The sequence below is a fragment of the Gopherus flavomarginatus genome, chromosome 5 (genome assembly GCF_025201925.1).
Source record: "Gopherus flavomarginatus isolate rGopFla2 chromosome 5, rGopFla2.mat.asm, whole genome shotgun sequence".
In the NCBI taxonomy this organism is placed as follows: Eukaryota; Metazoa; Chordata; order Testudines; family Testudinidae; genus Gopherus; species Gopherus flavomarginatus.
The window spans coordinates 5427854-5455852 of NC_066621.1; the positions used below are offsets into that span (position 1 = coordinate 5427854).

The following is a 27999-nucleotide window of genomic DNA, read 5'->3' on the forward strand; positions in this document are numbered from 1 at the left end:
CCGGCTGCAGCCCCAGGGCGGGGAGCGGGCGAGAGGCGGCCCAGGGGGGCAGCAGCCGCGGGGCGGGAAGTCGCTGCCCGGGCGGAGGAAGCGGCCGGGGCCGGAGCCGAGCCCGGCGATGGCTGCAGCGGGGCCGGCGCAGGTAGGACGCGGGGCGGGGACTCCCCGGCCGGGCACTGGCTGGTCCCGGCTGGGGGCCGGGACCCGGGTCCCTCCCGCGCTAGTGACCCCGGGGCCGGGGGCTGCAGCAGCTGGAGCGCGGGGGCCGGGCCCCGGGGCCCCGGGGGGGGGGAGTCTCCCTGGGTCACAGGTGCTGGGCGGGGGGTTCCCTGGGAGTCGCTCCCCTAGAAGCCGCGTCCCCTGCTGAGACTCCGGGCTGGGGGCTGGAGCGGAAGGTGCTGAGTGTGTAACGCTTGTTGCCAGCAGCTCCAGGTGGCGTTTGAGGACGTCGCTCTGTATTTCACCCGGGAGGAGTGGGAGCTCCTATCCCAGCCAGAGCAGCAGCTGTACCGGGACCAGATGCTGAGGAATTACTGGGCCCTTGTTTCCTTGGGTAAGGACCAATTGCGCTTCTTTTTAACAGCTGTGAAATGTCTGGGTTCCCTCCATACCTCAGCATCTGGCAGGGAAATAATGGTGCTGCTGCTGCAACAGATCCCTCCCTCCCCCAAAAGAATGAACACAGCACATTTAGCAAGTGTACAGCTGAACAACGCTTGCACCCTCTGTGAAAGAACTGGTAACTCTGAATGACGCCACCTGGTGATACCTGCCATGACATGTGACCGATGCCTTAATGACATACTGGAAACTGTTTTCAACAGCTGTAAGATGGCAAAGGAGCAAAGTTCCCTTCTTCCAAAATCTTCCCCCATGGTACATTTTTCAGGGAAGAGTTGGGTAAGTGAATGACGAGAGAGAAGGTGGTTGAGGACTTTCTACTCACCCTATCTCTTAGTCTGAGAGTAATGGGTGTTCAGTGGTGTTTCAACTCGTTAAAGAAAATCGGTGTCTCACAGTTGTCTTATGAAATGTAGCACCACAAGGTAGCATAGAGGCCAAGATGTTAGCAGAATGGGATATTTCTATGGAACATCCATTCTAGAGTTCCCCTAGTAAGGATTTAAAACTCAACCCCCACTGCAAATTGAGACGGGTCATAGACACTGCTGCTTCAGAGTATGAACTGAACCTGCCTGGTGGGAGACAAGAAGAAATCTCCTCTAAGGAAGGTTTATTTCATTATTCTCCTGCTTGGGATCTCTTGCACTTTCTTCTGAAGCAACAATGAAGATCAGTGTCCTGTCGTGCCAGGTGCTGTACAGACACACCCTGACCGAGGTCGGGGGCCTATTGTGCTGGGCTGCACCAACATATAATTGAGCCCCTGCAGCCAAAACTTTAGTAATACAACTTTGCCCCCAAACAGGCTATTCAGATTCCAAACCGGACTTAATCCACCGGATCGAGGTAGGGGAGGCAGAGCTCTGGATCCAGGATGCCGAGGACTGCAGGGAAAGCTCTGGGCCTGAGAGCCCCTCCTTGGGTGAGTCATAATAATCAAGTCCCTTCTGATTTACACACCTGCTAGTGAAGGGCTCCTAGATGTAGAAGGCAATGGCAGAGCGAGATCCACTGGCTGGGAGCAGAAGGATTCTCTGCACCTTGAGGTCTTTAAACCACAATTTGAGGACTTCAATAACTCAGACATAGGTTAGGGGTTTGTTACAGGAGTGGATGAGTGACATTCTGTGGCCTGAGTTTTGCAGGAGGTCGGACTGGATGATCATAATGGTCCCTTCTGACCTTAGAGTCTATGAGAAGGGAGATTAATTGAGGCTGGGAATTAGAGGCCAATGTTTATCTTGGTGGGAATGAACCACTGGGAGAGCTCCCCTCAGGACACAGTGGATTCTCCATCACTAGGAGTGTTAGACCCTCAGTCGAGGTCTCCCTACAGGATGGGAGCAGACAGCTACCGGACACGGCGTTGGTATATAATACTCTAAATGCTCTTTAGTGATTACAAAACAAACTTTACTCACTCCACGTTCAGACCCCAAACATACTATCCCAGAGTCCAGAGGTCGGAATGGTCCTGATGGCCAGTTGAGATTCCTTCCGATCATAAGATGCGGGGAGCTGGGGAAACCACATCTGTATCCACATGGGGATCTGGATCAATAAACAACTCCAATCTGCAGAAGTTATATGCAACTATTTATAGTCCATTCTGTCACGTCCTCAGTTCTTTGCCTTTGTTTACTAGGCCTTCTACCCACACAATTCCAAAGAGACAATCCTGGGCGAGCTGCCATGATCCAAGGCGGGCCATTTCCTTCAATTCTTGTACAATTTTATATCAGTCCAGCTGGTGGTGTTTCCTTTTCTGTTCATTTTCCGTGTTTTTCTCTGAACAAAACAAGATTGTTTTTGCACAGATAGTTCTAATAGTCCTTGACTGTATGTTCTTGCTTCGGTTGCCAAGTTGCAACGCACGTATTCATGTCAAGCGTGCGTCATTCATACCAGGCCTCAATGACATATCCATGTAATATGTTATAGATGAATTACAATGTGTGTGTGTGTATATGTATGTATGTGTGTGTATATATATCCCGACATCCCCCTCTCTTGATACATGATTAATGCCATTAATTATTGTATCAATTCATAATGTCGCAAGCAATGCAATTTTATATATCACTTGCTCCAAACCTTCTTGTTGCTTTCTTATTCGGCAGTATAAACATAGCCTAATAAAGGTTAACATAATAATTAATGCAAATAAAATCACAATAGGATGTAGCGTTTAATTTAGAAGAGTTGTGACACTGGGAGACCATCCTTTGAAAATATCATACCAATGAGAAATTGCCAATTCTTCTCCTTCTTTCCTCAATTTTAATATTTGACCATTGTAGATCAAAATGTTTATTTTTCCCAGTTGAGCAGACTTAGATATTATCTTTTGCATATTGCCTGTTTTTTTCACTTTCATCAATATTTTTTTCCCATTGTTCCCAATGTATCCCCAGATCAAAGAACCAGTCCACATCTTTTGGTTCCCAAACAATTTCCTTTTTTAAAAATAGAGGACCTCGGTAAATAATTCAATTAATAATGACCTCTGTTACATTACCTTTTCATGACTCAGTTGGGCCTTTTTCTGTCATACTTCCCCAAAATACATGTTTTTCAGTGGCTACCACACAAACACACCCATTGCCTAAAACAAACACTCTTGTGCCATGAGAGGCTAAATATTGCATGGTATGTTGTCTGCTTGAACGGTTCAAATGACATTGCTCTAGGGACCAAGTTAGTTGTGGGCACACCCATTTACGTCATCCTCACTCTTCACAATGTTTCATTAATTCTACTAATTTATAATCCTCCTCTTCTTGAATTAAGTGTGTCCCACTTATTTCTATTTGCTATAACTCTTCATTAATAATTTTTGGCAACACCCAGGCCATTGCTGCTTTTTTTGCTTCCCTGTGTTGTGTAACAGCATTCTGCCTTTCCACTCCACTCTCCGAGTGGCTTGATCCCAATTAAACTCCATATATTTCTTCCATCCTGCAATTCGTTGATTCCATATATGAGGATCTTTGGGCCATTCAAAAGGCCGTGGTCCATTACTTAACAGACTAACCATTCTCTCTGTGTATTGTATCCCATAAGTTTGCATCTGGACACATCGTTTTATTGTCATACTCAGACACACCAAATAGATTTACATTTAAAGATGTTTTCAAGGGTTGTGCTTCTTTCAATTGGAGCTCCACACTTCTTATTCCTTGTTCCGATAATTTGCCAAAATTTTGTGTCACGTGTGTCTGTATAGCCCCCAAAATCTTACCCAAAGCTGACATTTTCCCTTGCAACATCTCAATATCAAATATCAAATCTTTTGGCCTTAGATATTCTTATGTCCCATTTTTGCCATCTTCCCACCATATTTCAAATTTTACCTGAAAAGGGTTTTTCTTTACATCTGGTTTTGTTTGGTCCTGTTTTTCCCATTCTGTCCCACGAATAATGTATTTTTCCCTTTGATCCATACCTCCATCCTAGAGGTGCTCCCATGTGTATATCCATGTACCCCTCAATTTCTCCAAATACTCAAAAAACTTAAAAGCCAAAAACCTTATTTTCACCCTTTTTGAATTATGAGGATCCTCAATATTGAAGTCATGGCCATTATTCCATAGGAATAATATCCAGTGCTTCTGGCTGTATTATTCTAAATACTTACGCTGACCTCTTCTATCTTCAGTCGAGCTCTGGTATTATTTTTTTCCTCCCTAAAATATAACACACACAACACAATTCTTCTACTAAGCACAAAATGCTGAGCGAGCATAAGCAATAAACCAGATATACAAATTGTAGGACTGTATCCACGCTCCAAATCCAAGGTCCTTACAGGATAATCTCCATGCAATTGGGCATTCCTTTCCCTCTGTAAGATAAACTAAAAGAAAGGAACATTATTTAATCTTTAGGCCATAAATTTAATTGTGATGTGTGGACTCACTTTCCCTTTTCCCCTTTGTTAATCTGCACTATAGTAGATGACATTTTGTTCATGATGGAAAATGGTCCAACCCATCTAGACTCCAGGACATGATTTTTCTATGCTAATTTCAAATACATTTTCCATAATTTACTGTCCTGAGCCACACGAGAATCCACATAGTCTCTTGCTTTTTCAATAGCGTCAGTTTAAATTCCGTTTTCTTAAGTTCTGTTGGTAACGCCCTTACCCACTGGGTAACTGATATCGCCTCTTCTTCTTCTGGGTACAATAAAGAGCTTCACAATCTCATAGACTTTCCAAAGAGCATTTGTTAAGCGTGGTAGTCAGTACCCAATAGATCACTACTTCGGATGGCTGCCAACACCATTCACAATTTATCATTCCAATCTTTGCCAGTTTCTTGCACTACTTTGCATAGAGCTTGTTTAATAGTTTGATTCATCGTTTCTACTGTCCCTGACGATTGAGGATGATAGGGGATATGTAGTTGTTGGTTTATTCCTAAAGCTTTTAATAAACTTTTAATTACTCCTCCTACAAAATGTAGGGCCCATTATCTGAATCAATTACTTTTGGAGTTAATAGAATCATAGAATATCAGGATTGGAAGAGACCTCAGGAGGTTATTTAGTTCAATCCCCTGCTCAAAGCAGGACCACCACCAACTAAATTATTCCAGCCAGAGCTTTGTCAAGCTGGGCCTTAAAAACCTCCAAGGATGGAGACTCCACCACCTCCCTAGGTAATACATTCCACTTCTTCACCACCCTCCTAGTGAAATAGTGTTTCCTAATATCCAACCTAGACCTCCCCCACATAATTTTCCATATCTACTAAACACTACTTCCCACAACTTTTTGGCAGTAGTCTCTGCAGTATGATTTCTGGTGTGAATCGCCTCCACCCACCCAGAAAAGGAATCTACTATCACTAATAAATACTGATTTCCCTCTTTAGATCTTAAGCACTTTATCAATATAATCAGCCTGTATTCTACTCCATGGCCCCACAATTCTTTGGTGCAATACGGGTCTTGAATTCAGTGGTGTATTCCTGTCTGCTGCACAGCTTATGCAGTTTTTAACAAAATTTTCTATGTCCTTTTGCACCTGAGGCCGTATTCCAATTTGTTTTACCTTAAAGAGAGTATTCTCTATTCCTTGATGCACTATAGAGTGACACAGGCTAATAATCTCTTCTCTTTGAAGTTTGTCAGGTACCCACTTTTCCTCTCCCGTTTTTTTTATTCACCGCATGGCCACCTTGTATATTTCAGTTTCCCCATTTTTCCTCAGATTTAACCTCCTGTTTTATGACTTGAGCTCTAGTAACTACCATAACTCTCAAAGGTTCCTTTACTGCTAATTTTTTTTTTTTTAAATTTCATTTCCTTCTCGCTTTTCGTGACCTATAATATGTCTTACTTTTAATTTTCCTGGGTATTTTTTTCAACCAATCATAGATTTCCAATCCTTCTTTTGGACCAAATTTTCCCCCTCAGCTGTTTCCCAATGATTCTTTGTCCAAATCCCAATCCATTATATCAGTCCTTATATCACAAAGTCTGAATCCATATAGACATAAGGACACTCTGCAACATTATTTTTCTGTTTAAGCAGATCACTCAAAGCTCTGAGCAGAAGTCAGACTTCTAGAACCAGAAATAGTTTCCCCATCAATTTGTACAGCCGCATATCCCATATATTTCTTGGAGTTCTCATGGTATGAACTACCTTCTGTAAACAAAACTCTTTTTCTCTGAGGCTTAACACTTCATCTACCAGGGGGTGCTTCTTCAGCTAACTTTGGTTCGGTTTCTGGAAATGGGCATTCATGCTCCTCTCCTTCCGTCAGGAGGGCATAGGGTAACATCACGGCTTGCTTGTTGTTCTCACAAGTAACATCTCTGTTAGTTAACATCAAGGGTCACTGGCCCATCCTGGCATTCAATACTCCTTTTTCCTGCAGTTTCCCTGATCAAATATATTTCAGGGGAGAGGTGAGCTGTTTGTATTATAACAGGGGCTGTGCCAGTAGTCAAAGCAAAAGCTTCACTGGCCCATACAGCAGCTAAACAGTCTCTTTCACAGATCCCAAACTGCTGCCCCATAAGGGTTAATCTCCTAGACGCGTACGCTACCGGTATTAACTTCTCGTAAATTTCTTGCATTAGTACCCATGCTAGACTTTGTTGGGTTGCTGCCAACTTAATCACAAACAGCTTGTTTATCTCTGGGAATTTCAATGCTGAAGCTTGCATCAAGCTTGTGTTAATGACAAAAAGTGTCTTTTTGTTCAGGGCCCTGCTCCCATGCTCCTTTCTTTTTTAGTAAATGCCACAAGGGTCCCGTGATAGCGGCAAAATTCCAGATGTGTTTCCTTAAATAATTAAATCCTCCTAACATCACCCTCAAGGCATGAGACTCCTCTGGCCTTGGTAAATTCATTAATGATTTCACCTTTTATTGATCTACCTGAATTCCTTGTTCCCCTAGGGTCACCCACAAATAATTCACTCTCCTCTGCACTAGTTGGGCTTTCTCTTTATTAGCCTTGAAACCCGTTTCCTGGATGAGTTTCAACACTATTTTGGTCCACTCAGTCACCTCCTCTCCAGTGTCCTCCCCTTCCCCCTCTCCCCCACCAAATATGTCATCTACGAGGTGACGTTCTCCCGATCCTCTTTGGATAATTGATCCAGCATTGGTGCGCAATAGCCAGAGCGCAGTGTCAGCCCTGGGGAATTTTTAAATAAGTCCTGTTATCCCTTAACAGTCAATGCAAAGCAGGCCCAAGAATCGGGATGCAATGGTGAGAAAACAATTTGCCAAGTCTATGACAGAGAATCCTTGTATTCTTTCCATCACTTGAAGTAGATCTGTTACTATTGGTGCCATGGGGGGTGTAGCTTTATTAAAATCCACTGTCAATCTCCAGTCTCTTGAGGCTTTTAATACGGGCCAAATTGGGCCATTGTATGCAGAATTCTCCCTTTTCAATCACTCCCTGTTGTTCTAATGATTCAATTATTTTCTGAATTCCTGCCTCTGCTTGCACAGGATATTTATATTGTCTCTGCGGTGGCACGTTGTCCCCCAGGATTTTAACACATGCTTTGATTTTTACAATATTTGGCTTTATTCCTAATCCATACATCAGGAAACTCCTTTACCCACATCCTGTTGATCCAGTATAATCTCCTCCACTGCTTCTGCAGCACAGATTCTTGGAATGTACCCTGCTGTCAGGACGCTTTCTGTCCAGCCGGGCACATGCCACAGAACTGCATTGGTTAAATCCAAAACGAACCGATTCCTCTTCAGAAAAGGAGTCCCCAGTATTACTGGCTTAGCTGCCCGATCTATCTGAAGCATTTGTTCTTTACAACAAATATCCCCCTCTGTCTGGGTATAGCTTTCTACTGTATGATACATTTTTCCTGTCACTCGTTCCCCAGTAAAGGAGGCTGCTGGAATCTCTGACACGCATCGAGTCAAATCACAACTTCTATTTACATTAGACCATTATCCTAGGCCTCCCGTCTTAATCTAGTTACCATCTCCCACTTCTGGGGACCCATTTCCAATGGAAGCTACTTGTCGTCAGGGCCTCACTATAGAGCGGTTTCTCTGAACCCTCAGCTTGAACAGCTGCAACTCTTCTCTGCTCCTTAGATATTTCTTCTTCCATCCTTTTCATTTCTTTGATCAATTCATCTGTGCATCTCCCATTCCACTTAGCCATATCTTCCCCCCTCAGTTTCAAATACCTCCAAGCAATATTCCGAATCATATCTACTCCTTTCTGGGGCTCGAATTAACTCTTTCATCCCTACCACTTGATGGTCTAATTTATCTTTGTCTGCCTTAATCTTTTCCCAATCCACCATTCTCTTTTCCAATTCCCTGTTTTGTTTCCTCATTTGTTCTAACTGAGTTTGCATAATCTGTGCTTGCCTCACTTCCCACTCCAAATTTCCCTGGCAGGTTTTAGAATAATCTTGTAATATTTGTAACTCCGCACAGATTTCCCCCTTACATGCTATTGACTTTTTTACAGCTTCCCACAACAGCCACACTACGGCCGTTTGCTTTTTACTGGCATTATGCTTGTACAGCTGTACATATTTCTCAAACATGTTTTCTAAGATATCAGTCATTACACTGGGCTCCACTGCACCCTTCTTTGGTCACGGATTCACAGGCCTGTGCTCTCTCAGCTCCTCACGATCCCAGGGAGGAACCCCTTCAGTGCGACAGACCTTCTCAGAGGTCCACTCTCTCCCGGGGTTAAGCCATAGGCTCCTCCGCCTCCTAGAACCGCACCTCTCAGAGCCTTCAGCATGCCCGTCTCTCGCTAATCCCTCTTCATTCTACTGCTCCCCAGTCATTCACTACAGGATACTCTGTCCACGGGGTGCAGTTTATCCCACTGCTACCACTAGTTGTCACGGAGTCACCGGGCCAGTGCTTACACAGCTTCAACCTTCCTGGTCTGACCTCGGAGCATTCAGCAATCCCCTTCCACACTGTGTGCTTCCCACAGCGAGTCCGCCTGGGCAGGGTTCCTGGGGAAGCCAGAGGGCCCTGCACCCCAGGTCTGCAGTCAGATGTGACTCTCAGCCAGCCAGTAAAACAAAAGGTTTATTAGTCGACAGGAACATAGCGTAGGACATAACTTGTTAGCACAGAAATCAGTGACTTTCAGCCACATCCATCTTGGGGAGTCCTGGGCCAGAAGCCCTGGACTCCCCCTCTTCCAGTCCCCCAAAGCAGACTCCTAGCAACGGGACCTCCGACCCCCCACCTTGCGTCTTCTCCTTGTCTTTGTCTCACTTCCTGGGCAGTGTCACTTGATCATCACCTGGTTGCATCCCCCTCCTAGGTCTCAGGTTACAAAGGGCACCGGTTATAGCATACATGCAGACAGCTGGAGCAGCCTCACCTGCCCCAGAGGTCTTAGCCAAAGTCACACACCCCTGTTCCCACCACTGAGATATTGGTGCAGCACACAGGGAAACCAAGGCACACATTGTTCATGCAAAATGGTAAAACTCCCATAGGCTCAACAGTAAGACTCACATACAACATAACAAGGGGAAATCCCCACTTCGTGTCAAGCCTGTAACATATTACATGGATGGGTGTGTGTGTATGTATTTTTTATAGAGAGAGAGAGAGACACACACACACAGTCTGCTCCCAACACACACACACTCTGCTCCCAACAATAGTAGCTTTGCCTAGCCTATATTTCTCTAGTTTGTTTATGAGAAGGTCATGTAAGACAGTATCAAAAGCTTTACTAAAGTCAAGATATGTGACATTTATTGCGTCTCCCCTATCCACAAGGCTTGTTACCTGCCAAAGAAGGATGTTAGGTTGGTTTGACATAATTTGTTATCGGCAAATCCATGCTGACTGTTAGCTCTTACTTTATTTCCTTCTAGGTGCTCACAAATAGAATGTTTGATTACTTGGTCTATTATCTTTCCAGGTACTGAAGTTAAGCTATCTGGTCTATAATTCCCTGAGTTGTCCTTATTCTCTTGCCTATAGCTAGGTACTATATTTCCAATCCTTTGGGTCTCTCTACCATCCTCCACAAGTTCTCAGAGATCATCACTAATGGTCAGAGATCTCTTCATCCAGTTCCTTAAGTATTCTAGGGTGTATTTCATCAGGCCCTGCTGACTTGAAGACATCTAACTTGTCTAAGTAATTCATAACTATTTCTTTTCCTATTTTAGGCTCGGATCCTACCCCATTGACACTGATCTTCACTATGTTAGTCAACCGATCACTGCTACCTTTTTGGTGAAAACTGTAAATAAACCCCACTGATTGAAATAAAAACAAAATCTGTTTGAAAACAAAACCAGGGCCCAGTTGTGCAGGCACTGCCTGTATCCTGGGCAGGCTACAATTTACGCATAAAACGATACCCATGGGAGCAGGTGCTAGGCGCTGCACAAACAACATTGGGTAGAACCACCCTTAGTCAAGCTGCAGATTTGTTGCGGCATTTTGTATCAGAAATTACAGAGCAGTTATATAAGTTTAGTAAAGGTCACAGGTCCTTTAATTTACTGTGATAGCTCCATGATTTTTAATAAAATCTGCCTTCCTCGCCCTCCCCAAGAGGCACTAGCCGCCCAAAGAAGCACCTTCCCCCAGCGCTGCAACCCTAACCCCAGCCTGGTGCAGAAGGGTCGGGGTGGGCCTCAGTGGATCTGGATGGCAATGCCATCCACTGAAGTTTGGCCCACCTCCCCCACCATCATGACTGGTTGCGGGGGCATATCTGAGTGAGACCTGGCCGGCCGGGTTCCAGTGCCAATGTCCAGAGCAAGGTGTTGGGTCCAGCCCTGTGGGATAGGAGCTGCCATTGCAGGGTGAGGCACCCATCCAAAAAACAATCACAAAGAGATGGGGAAATCGCCCCATCTGTGACATTTTTCCATCTCTGTTGAAGGAGTAGTTTTAACCCTGAGCTAACATCGGGATTGCCTCTGCTCTCTCCAGCAGGGCACAGGATCCCGGGAGGAAAGAGGGCACAGGCTGAATGTGGGGAAACCGTGGCAGGAAAGCAGGATCCCACGGCTCACAGAGGGAGCCATGCACAGGACGCAGTCCATCCCCAGGGTAAACTCAGCCAGAGACCAGATGTGGCTACACACCAGAGACTCCCCATGGGCCAGGGTCATCATCACTGCATTGACTGCGGCAAGAGGTTCAGCAACGCCTCCGCGCTGACCCAGCACCAGCACACGCACGCCAGGGAGCAGCCGTATCGTTGCTCTGACTGCAACAAGGGTTTTGCAGAGAGCTCAAAGCTGAGAATACATCAACGCACACACACCGGGGAGCGGCCGTACCGTTGCTCTGACTGCGACAAGGGTTTTGCACAGATTGCATACCTGAGAATACACCAGCGCATGCACACCGGAGAGCGGCCGCGCTGCTGCCCCAACTGTGGCAAGAGATTTGCACACAGCTCAAGCCTGAGAACACACCAGCGCACGCACACAAGGGAGCGGCCATACCACTGCGCTGACTGCGGCAAGGACTTTGCAGAGATTGCACACCTGAGAATACACCAGCGCACGCACAATGGGGAGCGGCCGCACCGCTGTGCTGACTGTGACAAGAGCTTTGCACAGATCGCACACCTGAGAAGACATCAACGCACACACACGGGAGAGCTGCCACACCACTGTGCTGACTGCGGCAAGGATTTTGCGGAGATTGCATATCTGAGAATACACCAGCGCACCCACACTGGGGAGCGGCCATATTGCTGTGCCGACTGCAACAAGGGCTTTGCACAGATCGCACACCTGAGAATACATCAACGCACACACAGTGGGGAGCGGCCATACTGCTGCATCAGGTGTGGGAAGAGCTTTGCAGAGAACTCAAAGCTGAGAATACACCAGCGCACGCACACTGGGGAGCGGCCGTATTGCTGCACCGACTGTGGCAAGGGCTTTGCAGAGAGCTCAAGCCTGAGAATACACCAGCGCACGCACACCGGGGAGCGGCCGTACCACTGTGCTGACTGTGGAAAGGACTTTTCACAGATTGGACACCTGAGAAAACACCAGCGCATGCACATAGGAGCGGCATCATCACTGTGACGATTGCAGCAAGAGCTTCAGCAAAGCCAATACGCTGACAAACCACCAACACATAAGCGCACCAGGGAGCGGCCGCACCGCTGTGTATACTATGGTAAGAGGTTCAGCAATGCCGCCAAGCTGACCCAGCACCAGTGCATAATCTCCTACCTGAGCGCACACCAGCGCGCACACACCAGGGAGCGGCCATACAGCTGTCAGGATTGCGGCAAGAGCTTCAGCGGCACCAATGCATCAATGAGGCATCAGTACACGCACATCACAGCCAGCCATTCCAGTGCACTGACTGCGGCAAGAGCCTGCACAGAGCTCATACCTGAGAACACACTAGCGTGTTCACAGCAGGGAGCAGCCATACAGCTATGCTGATTGGCAAACGCTTTGCTTAATTGGGCAACCTCACCTGGCACCAGTTGACTCACCAATGCCCCTCTGCCACTGCTAGGGCTTGACAGGCTTCTGGCAGCTGGCGGGCCTGGCACAGTGCCAGCAGGAGGAGACCAGGGAGTGGTCCTGTGCCCGTGATGCCCAGCAGAGAGTGTGTGGGGCAGGGAATGAGACTTTGCTGAGCAGTGTGGGGAAGAGCAGACAGGTGGGGGGATTTTAGAGCAGATGGTCACAGCCTACTGCATTAGGGACCCCTAGCTGCCATCCACGCAGGTGTCTATTCCCTTCTTCTCCCTCTCACACACACATCTAGCTATGAGGCAGCCAGGACAACCCCCCCATCTAGATGGGACCATGTCAGGAACTTCGCCCCACTGCTACCTTGGTTCCAAGCAGGGGCTGACTCTCAGGGGCCATCTGGAGCTGGGATTTGCATTCCTGTCTCAGCATGGATTGGTCTGAGGGGCGGGGTAGGACAGCCTGGTGTGTGAGATCTAAAGACAGCTCAGGAACTGCTCATGCTGTCTACTTTAAATTCGAATGTGATGAAGAACTACTACGTACTTAATCTGTAACAAAAGTCTGTCTAAGCAGGTGTTTCTTTGCTATTAAAGGAGCTGATACATTCAGGTGGCATAGGGAAAAGCCAACGTGAAGTGTAAATCTCTCAGATAAACCAACCAACCAAAATGTTCTAACGTCTAACTGACCATGAGGCCTGATGAACTGTGACTGGCAAGTGCACACAGAGACTTTTGCATTACTCCTTGGGGAAAGCCGTGCTAAAAAATTAAACATTCTGCAAACCCTATTTAAAAATTCTGCATATTTTATTTGTCAATATAACACACTATAATCACGCTAGCTTCCATTGTTTTGGTTATTTCAAAATACCTGTCAGCTACTATGTCTAAGCTGAAATCACAACTGTTTACCAGACACGTCTGGGGAGTGGATAAAAGTGTTTCTCAAAAACAAAGAAGTTAACACTTCCGGCCCAGGTGTCCTCAAAGCTGAGGGGCCATCACCTATCAGGTAGCCATTCTTTGGAAAGGGAGGCAATCAGGAACAAACAGACCTGCATTTAGAAAACAACAGCATGAAACCTCTTTGCCACCAAAGTTCACGTCTCCTCACTCAGCTGAGAACTTTGTCTAGGGGTCACTTAAAAAAAAGCATTTCAAAGGGAGATTGAACTATAAAAGAGAGGGGCAAAAACACCTCATTATTTCTCCCTGTTCATCTCTTGGACAAAAAGAAGAAAAGAAAAGCAGCTCTTGGACCTCAGGAACTGAGCCTGACCTGAAAACTTGGTCAGCAATGCTACTGGAAACCTGTGCTAAGGGACTTCACTTCGCCTCAAGTCTAGTTTGTTCAGTTTAGTACTATGAAGTGTTTTTATCTTTTTTTTTTTTTGCAACCATTTCTGACTTTGATGACTCATCACTTGTACTCACTTGAAATCTACCTTTGTGATTAAATAAATTCGTTTTCTTCTTTAATTGAAATGAATCCAGTATTGTGACCTGTGTGGGTATCTCTGTTTGGGGTGGGAAACTGTTATATCTTGATCCCCTTGGAGGGGCAATGGACCTATTATATCAGGATTGTCCAGGAAAAGGCTGGACAACACAGGCTGCAGATTTTTGGGGGGAAATCTGGGACGGTGTGTCTGTTGGGGTCACCCTGTTGTAATAACCAAGGCTGTGAAAGCCAGAGTGTGAGCTGAGTATGGCTGGCAGGCAGCTGCTATACACAGACACTCAGGGTAAGACCGGTTGTAGTGAGGCAGCCTGCCTCCCAGCCACCCCGGAGATAGATGAGCCCCTCCGGATACCAAAGTGGGCGGAGTCACTGGAGCCTGTGCTCACACCCCAGAGGTCAAGGCGCAGGACCGGAAGTATAAAAGCCCAACCCCAGGACTCAGAAGCTGCCTGGCCACCGGAGAGGCCGGACTCTGGTGCCCTAGCTCCCGCTGGGGAGACTCCTGGTGCCTGTGACCGCCCCGAGGACTGGCCATACCCATTGAGGCCAGACGATGGGGAAGCCAGTAAGCCTACCAGAAAGAAGGGACCCAGAGTTGCTCCCCAGCTTACCGCTCGCAGAGTACCCCGAGGAGCCCATGGTGCTCGATGCCATAGAGGACGCCGACCAGATGCAGGTACTGATAGAGCGGGAGGTCAGAAGTAGCCTGGGGGCAGCCGACCCTAGTCTGGCTGCAACACACCCAGAGCTGATGTCAGTGTGTTGCGGCCAGGATCCCATTGACACAGTAGCAGGCTGTCAGGGCCCCGGGCTGGGATGCAGAGGAGTGGGCGGGTCTGCGTCCCCCCTGCCACCCCACTCACGGGTGGCAGTCTCCCCCTCGCCCGACACTCAGGACCAGGAGCCTGGGCTTTGCCCTTGAACTGTTTGTTCGCTGCCCCACCCTGACCTAGGGCCTGGGCTTATTACAAAACTCTCTGCTCCACCCCTGCCTGAGGGTCTGACCCCTGAACTGCTTGTTTGCTGTCCTGTCCTGCCCTGCCCTGACCCAGGGCCGGGCCAAGCACTGAACTATTTTTGCTTAGCCCCTGCCGGGCGGGGAGAGGGGGCCTGAGCCATTGACTGTTTTCTGCCCCACCAGGCAACCTTGTCAACTCACCGGACTTGTGTAGTGAGGTGGCCTGGCTCCCAGCCACCCCAGACAGGGGCGACTCCAACAGCACACCCCTACACCGGTGTCACGGAGTCCCTGGGCGATGCTTTGGAACTGCTCCCCACAAAACCAGTCAGGACTTTGGGGAGCCTCCTCTCCCTCGGAGCAGACTGTCTTCAGGGCAAGAAGCTCACATGGCTTCACCTTCCTGGGTCTCTCCTTGGAGCATTGAGCATCCTCTGCCCCTCTGTGCACTACCCACAGCGAGTCCGCCCAGGCGGGGTCTTGGGGAAGCCAGAGGGTCCTGCACCCCCACTTCACAGTCAGACATGACTTTTAGCCAGCCAGTAAAACAGAAGTGTATTAGATGACAGGAACGTGGTCTAAAACAGAGCTTGTAGTTCAGAGAACTGGATCCCTCAGCCAGATTCATTCTGGGGCCCAGTGAGCCAGACAACCCCGTCTGCCCTCACTTCCCGCTCCCCAGCCAGCTCCAAACTGAAACCCCCTCCAGCCCCTCCTTTCTGGCCTTTGTCTCTTTCCTGGGCCAGGAGGTCACCTGATCTCTTTGTTCTCACACACCTTTAGCTATCCCCTTGCAAGGGGGAAGGGCCTGGGCCATTAGTTGCCACGGAGATAGTGTGTCAGCCAGAAACTGAGGCACACACACAGTATTCAGAGGAAACATTAAGAACAGCCCCACTTCATCACATCTGGAATGCTGGAAGCTATTTGTGAGTGAGCCACGTGGGGAGCTACAGCAGCAAAGCATTACTGGGCACGCCAGGTTACAGGGCAGGCAGTGACACTACCCTCTTCCCCCCCCTACCCCATGTCTGGATTACATCCTGGATCCTTAGACAATGAGAATGGACACAACTCATATCCTGGTTGGATGTTCCAAGCTTTTGCCATGAGTACAGGCAGTGATGAGCTGCCAAAAACTGAATAACTGGTTCCCTATAAAACGTTCTGATTTAAGGGGGGGGAGTGGGGGAGGGGCCAGGAAAGACATACCTGTGAGGCTGGGGACCCCTGCAGGGCCTGGGGCAAATTGCCCCACTTGCCCCCCGACAACCCTAGAATTTGCACCCCCCTTACCTTGCTGGCAGCTCAAAGCAGCAGGATGACTCAGGAGCTCAGCTGAGCTGCCCAGCTGCTGGCCATGCTGCAGCTCTGTGGGAGGTGGCTAGGGGGAGACATCCTCATGGGGCCAGGGGCCCCTGCAGGGCCCAGGCCAATTGCCCCACTTGCCCTCTCCCCTCCCCTCCCCTCCGGCCAGCCCTGGAGCTTGCAGCAGGACCCCCCACGCACACCTTGCCGGGACTCTCAAAAAGTGGCAGCAGGATGACCCCAGAGCTCAGCTGAGCTGCCCAGCTGATGCCGGCGGCTGGCCATGCTGCAGCTGGGGGGAAGCGGGGGAAGGGCCGGGAGAGCCTCCCCAGCTGAGAATCCTGGGAGCAATAGGATGGTCCAGCCCGCAGACCGGAGTTCTTTGCCCACTCCCTGGCCCTTTAACAACCGGTTCTCCACGAAGGTCTAATTTTAGCAACCGGTTCTTGGGAACCGGCTCCAGCTCACCACTGAGTACAGGTCATTTACTGATTGGCCCAGGCCAGTTTTGCCCAGCAGTGACCAGACTGCACCATCCAGCAAAAATAGTTTAAAATGTCCCACGTTGTTCAATGTGTAATTTCCTGAAGTCAATACATCTGCATGAAAAAGGTTGTGAGTGGGACCATCATGGCCTGGCCAGGGAGAGCACCCCCTGCTAGGTAACAACTGAACTCTGGTTGCTGAAAAACACCCTACTACCTCCATCTTTTAAAGTCAGGTGTTGGGCAACAGCTGAGAAATCAGCCATCTGCCCGTTCTCTGGGTGATCACAGCACCTTAAGTGAATCACCTGAATGAACTCCCTCTCTGTCTCTAGAACCAGTCACTGCAACAGAGAAGCTGAGCTAGAGAAGTCACCTCCATGCCAGCGCTAATGGATATGTAGAAAAAAGTCATTTTGCATATTTACAGATTGGTTAATGAACCATATTTACATAGTGAATTGACAACGTGGTGGTGTAAGCTAACTGCTTCATATCTGAGTTAACACCTTCTGGGTGACTAAAACAGATGATGCGCAGAGGTGACTGGTAACAGCTGATACGGGGGGAGGGCACAATGTAAAGGTTCTGGTGGTGTGCTGCAGGGTTCAGGGCTGGTATTCGAGACAAAGGAGTTTTGATTTCTAGACCTACTTTTGATGTCATTGTGTTGGGTTGCCCCCCCCTTAAGGGTGCCACTTGATGTACTGGGGTACCACTGAGTCCACCTGTTACACTCGTCTGGGCTCCCTTACCCATTCCTTCTGCCCACAGACAGGTAAGGCCACAGCCAGCTGCAGAAAGACACAGACAGTGAAATCACCTCTGCCTCCGAAGGCTTCAATTAAGGAATTGCCCAGCATTCAAGTGCACAACCCCTCTGGAGTGTAAACCCAAAATTACATCATCTTGGCAGAGAGCACTATATGGCACAAAGCTCATGAAATTCACCTTCTCCCTCGTTGTGGAGGGAGATATGCATGGCTTTTGCCCCCCCCGTTATGAATTTCACAAACTGGTTTTAGAGAAAACAGAGTTTATTAACTACAAAAGCTCAATTTTGAGTTGTTATAAGGGATAGCGCAGAGATCAAAGCAGATTACCTGACAAATAAAACAAACACGCAAGCTAAGCTCAATATGCTAAAGAAACTGGTTATAAGCATCTATTTCTCACCCTAAATGTTCTTTTGGGCAGATTGCAGAGGTTCTTGAAGGCAAACTGCTCTTGCTTGCAGCTTAAAACTTCAGATGTTTCTTTCACAGGCTGGACCGCTTTCCAGCATGGCTTCAGCTCTTCTCCCTCCCCTCCCACCAGTCTTTATTTCACACAGCAGTCATCTTGGGTGGGGATTCAGTGAAGAACAAACACTGATTATATCACTCTCCTGCCTTAAATAGGTTTTACATATGGCCAGAATCCTTTGTTTTCCAGTGTGAGCCCCACACCCACCTCCGGTCAGTGGAAAAGTACCAATTTTATCATGGAGTCCCATATCAAGTGACATGATCACATGACTCCGCAGCCACAACTCAGAGTCTGTTTGCTGGGTCCACAGGAAGGTTTTCCAGGAAGGTGGGACATTAGCATCTTCAAAGACATAGTGTTTTTCCTAATGGCCCATCCAGACCGATTGCATTCCTCTGGTGGGCGTTCTCGAGGTGAAAACCCACTTGTAATTGATACATAGGGCTTGTCTACATCACAAAGTTGCAGCGCTGGTGAGGGGGTTACAGCGCTGCAACTTAGGAGGTGTACACATCTGCAGGGCATCACCAGCGCTGCAACTCCCTGTTTGCAGCGCTGGCCGTACTCCCGTTTTGTCTTGGGTGTAGAGGATCCAGCGCTGGTGATCCAGCGCTGGTAATCAAGTGTAGACACTTACCAGCGCTTTTCTTTACCTCCGTGGAATAAGCAGGTATCCCAGCATACCTGAGGAAGCCTCTGATAATCAAGCTGGTCTCCTTCCCCGGTTTGCTCTCGCGTTCCCCGAACCCCGAGCAAGCAGGTCTCCTTCCCTGCGGTTTGCTGGGTGGTTCCGGGAACGCGATAGCAAACTGCGGCGAAGCTGGTCTCCTTCCCCGGTTTGCTCTCACGTTCCCCGAACCCCGAGCAAGCAGGTCTCCTTCCTTGCGGTTTGCTGGGTGGTTCGGGGAACACGAGAGCAAACCGCGGCGAAGCTGGTCTCCTTCCCCAGTTTGCTCTCGCGTTCCCCGAACCCCGAGCAAGCAGGTCTCCTTCCCTGCAGTTTGCTGGGTGGTTCGGGGAACGCGAGAGCAAACCGCGGCGAAGCTGGTCTCCTTCCCCGGTTTGCTCTCGCGTTCCCCGAACCCTCCTTGAAGCCGCCCAACAGCGCTGCAGTGTGGCCACATCTAACACCACTTGCAGCGCTGGTTGCTGTAAGTGTGGCCACTCTGCAGCGCTGGCCCTATACAGCTGTATTAGTACAGCTGTAACAACCAGCGCTGCAAAATTGTAGATGTAGACATACCCTCAGTCAATATTCCTAACTTCAGATACCAAAACGAGACATATGTACAAATAGGAAAATCATATCCATAAATCATAACCTTTCCAATGATACCTCACATAACCCCTCTGGCATAAAATACATCTCGGTTATGCTATAATTATGTAATAATATTTCTATGAAGATTATGGGGCGTAGTGTCACTGTCATAACAGATAGGGACTTCTAAAAGAGAGCTACACATGAAGCAGCTCTGGATAGCATTGATGTATTATATCAATTTGAAGATCATATAAAAAAGAAGGGTGAGATGAGAGACTCGGGGTAACACTCTCCTGCCAACATGGAAGGACATCAGTGCCTGCCCAACAGAGATCCAGCTTGTCCTTGTGCCCGGCTTTCCTGGCCAGTTAGCCGCCACAAGCTACGAACCCAAGCTACAAAATCAAGCTATGAACTTAAGCTATCTTCAGGACTGGTAACTATGCAGCAGCTGCAGAACATCTGATGGATGTGTGTGTGTGTGTGCGTGTGAATGTGTGTGTGTGTATAGGTATTAGGTATAATGTGTGTGTATAAGAATTAAGATATTAGTTATTAGTCATAAATCAAATTATCATAATAAATGTGGTATCTTTGTCTTGCCCCCTTAAAAGATCCTGTGTAGTTTTGTCTGTACAACATGTCTTTGACCTTGACTGTTTGTTGTGGCCCAAGAGGGTGGCTCCCGTGGTGTGCAGGGCCTGGCCCAGTGGCTGGGGAAAGGGGCAGTTGGATATGGGGCAGGGCAACAAGCTAGGGCACCAGCACCGAGGACAGAACATGGCATCTGTATGGGGCACCCGCCCTCTGCAAGGATCTGGGCACTGCCATGGGCACTGGGTTTGAGCTCCTGAAACAAACACATATATACACACACACACACACACGGTACCCAGGTGGCTGGGAGCTCCTCTAACACACACACATTACACAGCTGGGGTGTGATCTCCTATAACGCACACCCCAACGTCACACAGCTGAGCAACAAACACACCACACAGCCCGACCCGTCTCACTGTGACACACACGCTGCACAGCCTGGCCGTGGCCCTCTTGTACCCACTAGTCCCCGCTCCCCTCCCAGAGCTGGGAAAGAACCCAAGAGTCCAGGCTCCCAGCCCCCCTGCCGCCCTAGCCAGCTCCTCAAGACGCAGCGGGGCCCCACAGCCCAGGGGCGGGGAGCTGGCTGCCCTCTAATGGGCTCCTGCTGCCCGGACACAAGGTACAGGGGGGTCAAGCAACTGGAGGCAGGGTTAGGGTAGGGGGCTGAAGGCAAAATCGGGCATGTGGGGGGAGGAGACAAGTTAAGCCCAGGAGTGAGGTGGTGACAGAGGACAAAACCCTGGCACAGGCAGGGGCAGGGGGGGTAACAGTTACCCTCGTGGACTGAGACACCAGTGTTTGGCAAAAAATAGGATGGGGGGAGCAGAGGGGCTTTTTTATTTTAATGTTCACCCCCTACTCAGACCCTGGCCTCTCCCCTCCTCCAATTTGCCCCTTTGCCCCTTTTTAACCCCCATAAAGAGCAGTCCGCAGAATCTTATGGCTAATAAGGGCAGTGGCTTCAGCAAATGTTAGAGAGAGAGAGAGAGAGTGTGTGCGTGTGTGTGTGTGTGTGTGTGTGGGTGGGTGGGTGGGTGGGTGCGCGTGCACGCCTGCTGCATGCAATGGGCAGGAGGACAGGGGCACACAGCCAGGGCACCAGCACCAAGGCCAAAAAAGGGCATCTGTATGGGGCAGCTGCCCTCCCCATGGCGCTGGGCAGGGACTCGGGTCTGAGCTCCTGTAACACACATGGTGCAGCCCTCCTGAAAGACACACAGGAAAGGAAAGCCAAAAAAGAATGTGAGGAACAGCTAGCCAAAGACGCAAAAAGTAATGGCAATTTTTTTTCAAGTACATCAGAAGCGGGAAGCCAGCTAAACCACCAGTGGGGCCCCTGGATGATTGAGATGCTAAAGCTGCACTCAAGGATGATAAGGGCCACTGAGGAGAAACTAAATGAATTCTTGGCATCAGTCTTCACGGCTGAGGATGTGAGGGAGATTCCCAAACCTGAGCCATTCTTTTTAGGTGACAGATCTGAGAAACTGTCCCAAATTGTGGTATCATTAGAGGAGGTTTGGGAACACATTGATAAAATTAAACAGCAATAAGTCATTAGGACCAGATGGCATTTACCAGAGTTCTGAAGAAACTCAAATGTGAAATTGCAGAACTACTGACTGTAGTCTGTAACCTATCATTTAAATCAGCTTCTGTACCAAAAGACTGGAGGATAGCAAATGTGACACCAATTTTTAAAAAGTGTTCCAGAAGTGATCCCAGCAATTACAGGCCTGTAAGCCGGAGTTCAGTACCGGGCAAACTGGTTGAAACTATAATAAAGAACAATATTGTCAGGCATATAGATGAACATAATGTGTTGAGGAAGAATCAACATGGTTTTATTAAGGGAAAACATGCCTCACCTACTATCTGTACTCCTAGATAGTAGAAATCTACTAACTATATACTATAATTGGAGATATACCCATCTCCTAGGACCTTGAAAGGTCATTGAGTCCAGTCCAGTCCCCTGCCTTCACTAGGCAGGATCAAGTACTGATTTTGCCCCAGATCCCTAAATGGCCCCTACAAGGATTGGCCTCACAACCCTGGGTTTAGCAGGCCAATGCTCAAACCACTGAGCTATCCTTTCCCCTTCTTTGAGGGGGTCAACAAGCTTTCGCTGACAAAATCCTTCCAGCCCAGCAAGAAGCATCAGCTTTGTCGGCAGGAGAGTGCTCCTGCTGACAAAGCTACATCCACACGGCCACTTGTGTCGGGAAAACTTTTGTCTTTCTTTGCGGGCTTTTTAAGTACCTGTGAAAGACAAAACAGACACACCATCCCTGAGACACTGACACGCTGCACCGCCTGGCCTGAGCCCTCTTGTACCCACTGAGCGTCACTCACAGCCCAGAGGCGGGGACCGGGCTGCTCCCTTACGGGCTCCAGGTGCCGCGAGCGCCTCCGGCGGCCGGACTCGGGACCCAGGGGCCCGGGGGGCTGGGCCAGAAGGTCCCTGCGCTGGCGCCTCCCCCGGCTGACGGGGCAGGCGCGGGACTCTTGGAGCCGGGGCCGGCGGGAGCGCAGCAGGGCTGGAGCGGGGCAGGTCCCGGTTGCAGCCCCAGGGCGGGGAGCGGGCGAGAGGCGGCCCCGGGGAGGCAGCAGCCGCGGGGCGGGAAGTCGCTGCCCGGGCGGAGGAAGCGGCCGGGGCCGGAGCCGAGCCCGGCGATGGCTGCAGCGGGGCCAGCAGGGCCCCGGGTCCCTGGGGGAGCTGTGCGGGGGGGGGAGTCTCCCTGGGTCACAGGTGCTGGGCGGGGGGTTCCCTGGGAGTCGCTCCCCTAGAAGCCGCGTCCCCTGCTGAGACTCCGGGCTGGGGGCTGGAGCGGAAGGTGCTGAGTGTGTAACGCTTGTTGCCAGCAGCTCCAGGTGGCGTTTGAGGACGTCGCTCTGTATTTCACCCGGGAGGAGTGGGAGCTCCTATCCCAGCCAGAGCAGCAGCTGTACCGGGACCAGATGCTGAGGAATTACTGGACCCTCCTTTCCCTGGGTGAGGACCAATTGCCCTTCTTTTACTCACAGCTGTGAGTTCTGGCACGTTTCCTTGATTCCTTGTCAGCCCTTTTTAGGCAGATTTCCTGTTAAAGGAGAAATCAGGGCTAGAGAGCCTGGATCTAATCTTAGTCTAACATTATGTATCTCAGTCCTGCAACAGAAGTGGTTGCAAACAGCACATGAGCAACAACCGCTTCCAGGAATCCTAGCCCAGACATGGAGAGCAGCAGCTCTGCCTCAAGAACTGACTCTAGACAAATAAGACAGGAAGAAAACTCTCCTGCTGCTTGTAACAGCTTCACACCTCCCCCAAAAGAAGAAACATCATAAATTTAACAACCGTAGAGTTGAGCAATGCTGCATCCTAAGCAAAAGAACTGATAGGTCTGTGTAATGGAGCCAGCTTGTGCCACATGACTCAGCCCCCAAAGCAAATTGAGAAGGTTCCATAGCTTCAGAGTATGAACCAAACTTGCCTGGTGGGAGATGGGAAGAAATCTCCTGTAAGGAAGGTTTATATCATTATTCTTCTACTTGGAATCTCTTGGGCTTTCCTCTGAAGCAGCGACTGAGAACAGTGTCCCGCTGTGCCAGGTGCTGTGTGAACACACCTGGCTGAGGTCAGGGCCTCATCGCATCCAGTGCTGCACAGAAACACCTTGACTGAGATCCGGGCCCTGTTGTGCTGGGCTGCACCAACATATAAATGAATCCCTGCCCCCAAAACTTTAGTGAAAAACTGATTCTTTCGCCCAAAACAGGCTGTTCAGATTCTACACCAGACTTAATCCACCGGATCGAGCTAGGGGAGGCAGAGCTCTGGATCTGGGATGCTGAGGACTCCAAGGAAAGCTCAGGGCCTGAGAGCCCCTCCTCAGGTAAATCATAACAATCCAGTCCCTTCTGATTTATACAGCTGCTAGCAGAGGGCTCCTTAACATAGAAGTGTAACAAGGGGTGCTCTTGGGTAAGACAACTGAGAGTATCAATTCAGGATGACCTGCTTAGAGCAGGGCAGTCACAGCCCAAGGCTGGGTGTCCTTCACTACTAAGGCACATCAAACCAGCCAAACAGAGAGGATTTTGGTTTCACCCCCCTGGCTAACCAGAAGTCATACAAGCAGTTCCCTCAGATAGCTCAGTTCCCTTGTATCACCAGCAGCAGCACTCCTTATAGGAACAAATGGTTATGAAAACCAGTGTCCCCAGTTAAAGAAAAAGGTTGTCTCGATCCCAAAGGACCAAGCCCCAGACCCAGGTCAATATACAATTCAGATTTCACCCACAAATCAGACTGTTTCCAATCCTTTAAAATCTAAAGGTTTATTCATAAAAAGAAAGAAATATAAATGAGAATTAAAACTGGTTAAATGGAATCAAATACATACAACAATTGCAAAGTTCTTGCTTCAGGCTTGTTTCAGGCTTGATGGAATTACATCCAATGCATGGCTGGGTCATTCAGTCCTTTGCTCCCTGACTGCCCTGTCCCTGGCCCCGCGCCACTCCAGGAAGTGTATGGCACCACGTCCCTATGGCCCCTGAGGGAGGGAGGGGCAGAGGGCTCCATGTGCTGCTCTGGCCTGTGGGTACCTCCCCCAAAGCTCCCATTGGTCTGCAGGCTCCATTCAGGTGGTCTGTGGATAGTTCCCTTTAAGCCTGACAGTAGTCTCATTGACTTCTAAGTAGCAAGCAGCACTAGGTTTGGTGGGGTTACTGCTTGGTGTTTTGTATGATAAAGACCTTATTTGCAAGTTCTTGAGGCAGAAATCTGTGTGCAAACTCCAAGCCATGTGTTAATGTGCCCCAGAGCCTATAAAAACTCAGTGAGTGCTCTGTGAGTTTTGAGTTGGTCATACACACAACACAGCGTGGAACCAGGAGAACGGTGCCTGTTTCTACAGGGCTCTGGTGCATTTGCACAGCGTGCAGGGGCAGCTCCAGGCCCCAGCATGCCAAGCGTGTGCTTGGGGCGGCATGCCACGGGGAGCAGCAGGCAGCTCCGGTGGACCTCCCGCAGGCATGGCTGCAGAGGTTCCGCTGGTTCCACGGCTTCGGTGGAGCATCCGCAGGCACATCTGTGGGAGGTCCACCGGAGCCGCGGGACAAGCAGACCCTCCGCAGGCACGTCTGCGGGAGGTCCACCGGAGCCGTGGGACTGGCGAGCAGAGTGCCCTCCGTGGCGTGCCGCCGTGCCTGGGGTGGCGAAATGGCTAGAGCTGCCCCTGACAGCGTGGGTCCTAAACGCTTATTTAAAATACCCATAACCAGCCCCTTAATATTTTACTTCCTTTTGTACACCTCTACCCCGATAGAACACAGTCCTCGGGAGCCAAAAAATCTTACCATGTTGTAGGTGAAACCGCATTATATCAAATTTGCTTTGATCTGCTGGAGTGCGCAGTCCCACCTTCCCCGGAGCACTGCTGTATATACAAATTTGTGTTATATCAGGTCATACTATATTGGGGTAGAGGTGTATTTTCAGTGTTGTCACTTGTTTGTGCTTTTGTTTTGCTGTTTGTGTCACTTTATTATTTATTTTTACTGTTCTGTGTGTGTGATGTATTAAATTTACAGTAGATATCTCTGCTCTCCTCAGCAGGGCACGGGATCCTGGCGGGAACACGGACACAGTCTGAGTGTGGGGAGAGCACAGCAGGAACGCAGGAGCCAACCGCCCACAGAGGGATCCATGCACAGGACGCAGTCCATCCCTGGGGTAAACTCAGCCAGAGACCAGACCTGGCTACACACCAGAGATTCCCCATAGGCTGGGGCCACGGTCAATGCAGTGATGGGGACAAGAGGTTCAGCAACCCGTCTGCGCTGACCCAGCACCAGCGCATGCACACCGTGGAGCAGCCGCACTGCTGCGCTGACTGTGGCAAGAGCTTTGTAGAGAGCTCAAAGCTGAGTAGACATCAGCGCACGCACACCAGGGAGCGGCCATATCAGTGCACCAACTGTGGCAAGAGCTTTGCACACAAGTCAAGCCTGACAATACATCAGCGCACACACACCGGGGAGCAGCCACACCACTGCATCAACTGCGGCAAGGGCTTTTCACAGATCGGACATCTGAGAATACACGAGTGCACGCACACTGGGGAGCAGCTGCATCAGTGCACCAACTGTGGCAAGAGCTTTGCACACAATTCAAGCCTGAGAGTACACCAGCGCGCACACACCGGGGAGCGGCCACACACCTGCACCGACTGCGGCAAGGGCTTTTCACAGATCGGACACCTGAGAATACACCACCACACGCACACCGGGGAGCGGCCGTACAGCTGTGATGAGTGTGGCAAGAGTTTCATCAGTGCCACTGCGCTGACCAAACACAAGCACACACATACAGGGGAGCGGCCGCACCATTGCATTGACTGTGGCAAGGGCTTTGCACAGATCTCAGCACTGAGAAAACACCAGCGCACGCACACCAGGGAGCGTCCGCACTGCTGTGCTGACTGTGGCAAGAGCTTTGCAGAGAGCTCAAAGCTGAGTAGACACCAGCGCACGCACACCGGGGAGCGGCCGTATCAGTGCACCAACTGTGGCAAGAGCTTTGCACACAAGTCAAGCCTGAGAGTACACCAGCGCGCACACACCGGGGAGAGGCCACACCGCTGCACCGACTGCGGCAAGGGCTTTTCACAGATCAGACATCTGAGAATACACGAGCGCACACACACTGGAGAGCGGCCGCATTAGTGTACCAACTGTGGCAAGAGCTTTGCACACAATTCAAGCCTGAGAAGTCACCAGCACGCACACACCGGGGAGCGGCCACACCGCTGCACTGACTGCGGCAAGGGCTTTTCACAGATCGGACACCTGAGAATACACCAGGGCACGCACACTGGAGAATGACCACACTGCTGTACTGAGTGGGGCAAGAGCTTTGCAGAGAGCTCAAACCTGAGAAGACACCAGCGCACACACACCAGGGAGCAGCCAAACAGCTGTCACAATTGCAGCAAGAACTTTGGCAGCGCCCATGCAGTGACCAAATCAGAGCATGCACACTGGGGAGCGGCCATTCCAATGCACTGTCTGCGGCAAAAGCTTTGCACACAACTCGCACCTAAAAATACACCAGCACATTCATACCGGGGAGCAGCCTTACAGCTGTGCTGATTATGGCAAATGCTTTTCTTATTTGGGCAACCTCACCTGGCACCAGGTCACTCTCACCAACACCCTTGTGTCACTGCCAGGGCCTGGCACAGTGCCGGCAGATGCAGACCAGGGAATGGTCCTCTCCCATGATGCCCAGCAGAGAGAGACTGTGGGGCAGGGAAGAGGACTTTGCTGAGCAGTGTGGGGAAGAGCAGACAGGTGGGGGGATTTTAGAGCAGATGGTCACTGCCTCCTCCATTAGGGACCCCCTGCATCAAGCTGGGATCCACCTAGGATATCCCCTCCCCTCATCTAGCTGGGATCCAGCCAACTCTCTCTCTTTCTGCCCCCCCAACCCCTCCCCCCCAATCTATGTAGGATGCAGCCAAGACACATACCCACCTCCTCATCTAGATAGGACCCAGCAAGGATCTTTCCACCACACCTACCCTGGTTCCAGCTGGGGGTGACTCTTAGGTGACATCTAGAGGTGGGATTTGCAGTCCTCTCTCAGCATGGATTGGGTTGAGGGGCGGGACAGGACAGCCCAGTGCATGTGATTGAAAGAAGACTCAGGAACAGCAATCTATTTTAAACAGAAATGCGATGAAGAACTATGTACCTAATGTGTAACACAGGTCTGTCGAACCAGGTGTTTCTTTTTTATTAAACAATCTGATGCTTTCAGATGTCATGGGGAAAAGCCTGTGTGAAGTGTCAAGCTTTAAGATGAGCCAGCTGAAATGTTCTAAGGCCTAACTGAACACGAGGGCTTGTGAACCATGTGACTGGCAGGTGCAAAAAGAGAGTTTCCCATTTTATGCCAAAAAAACTAAAAATTTTGCACACCATATTTTAAAATTCTGCATATTTTATTTGTCAAAATAATACAATATAATTATGCTAATTTCAATTAGTTTGGTAATTTATTTCAAAATATCTGTTGGCAACTAT

At 49.5% G+C, this 27999-nt stretch overlaps 1 pseudogene; it reads left to right on the forward strand.

Moving 5' to 3' along the window:
* Positions 1-49: 49 nt before the first annotated feature.
* LOC127051386 (zinc finger protein 135-like) lies at positions 50-27958 on the forward strand (annotated as a pseudogene).
* Positions 27959-27999: the final 41 nt, after the last annotated feature.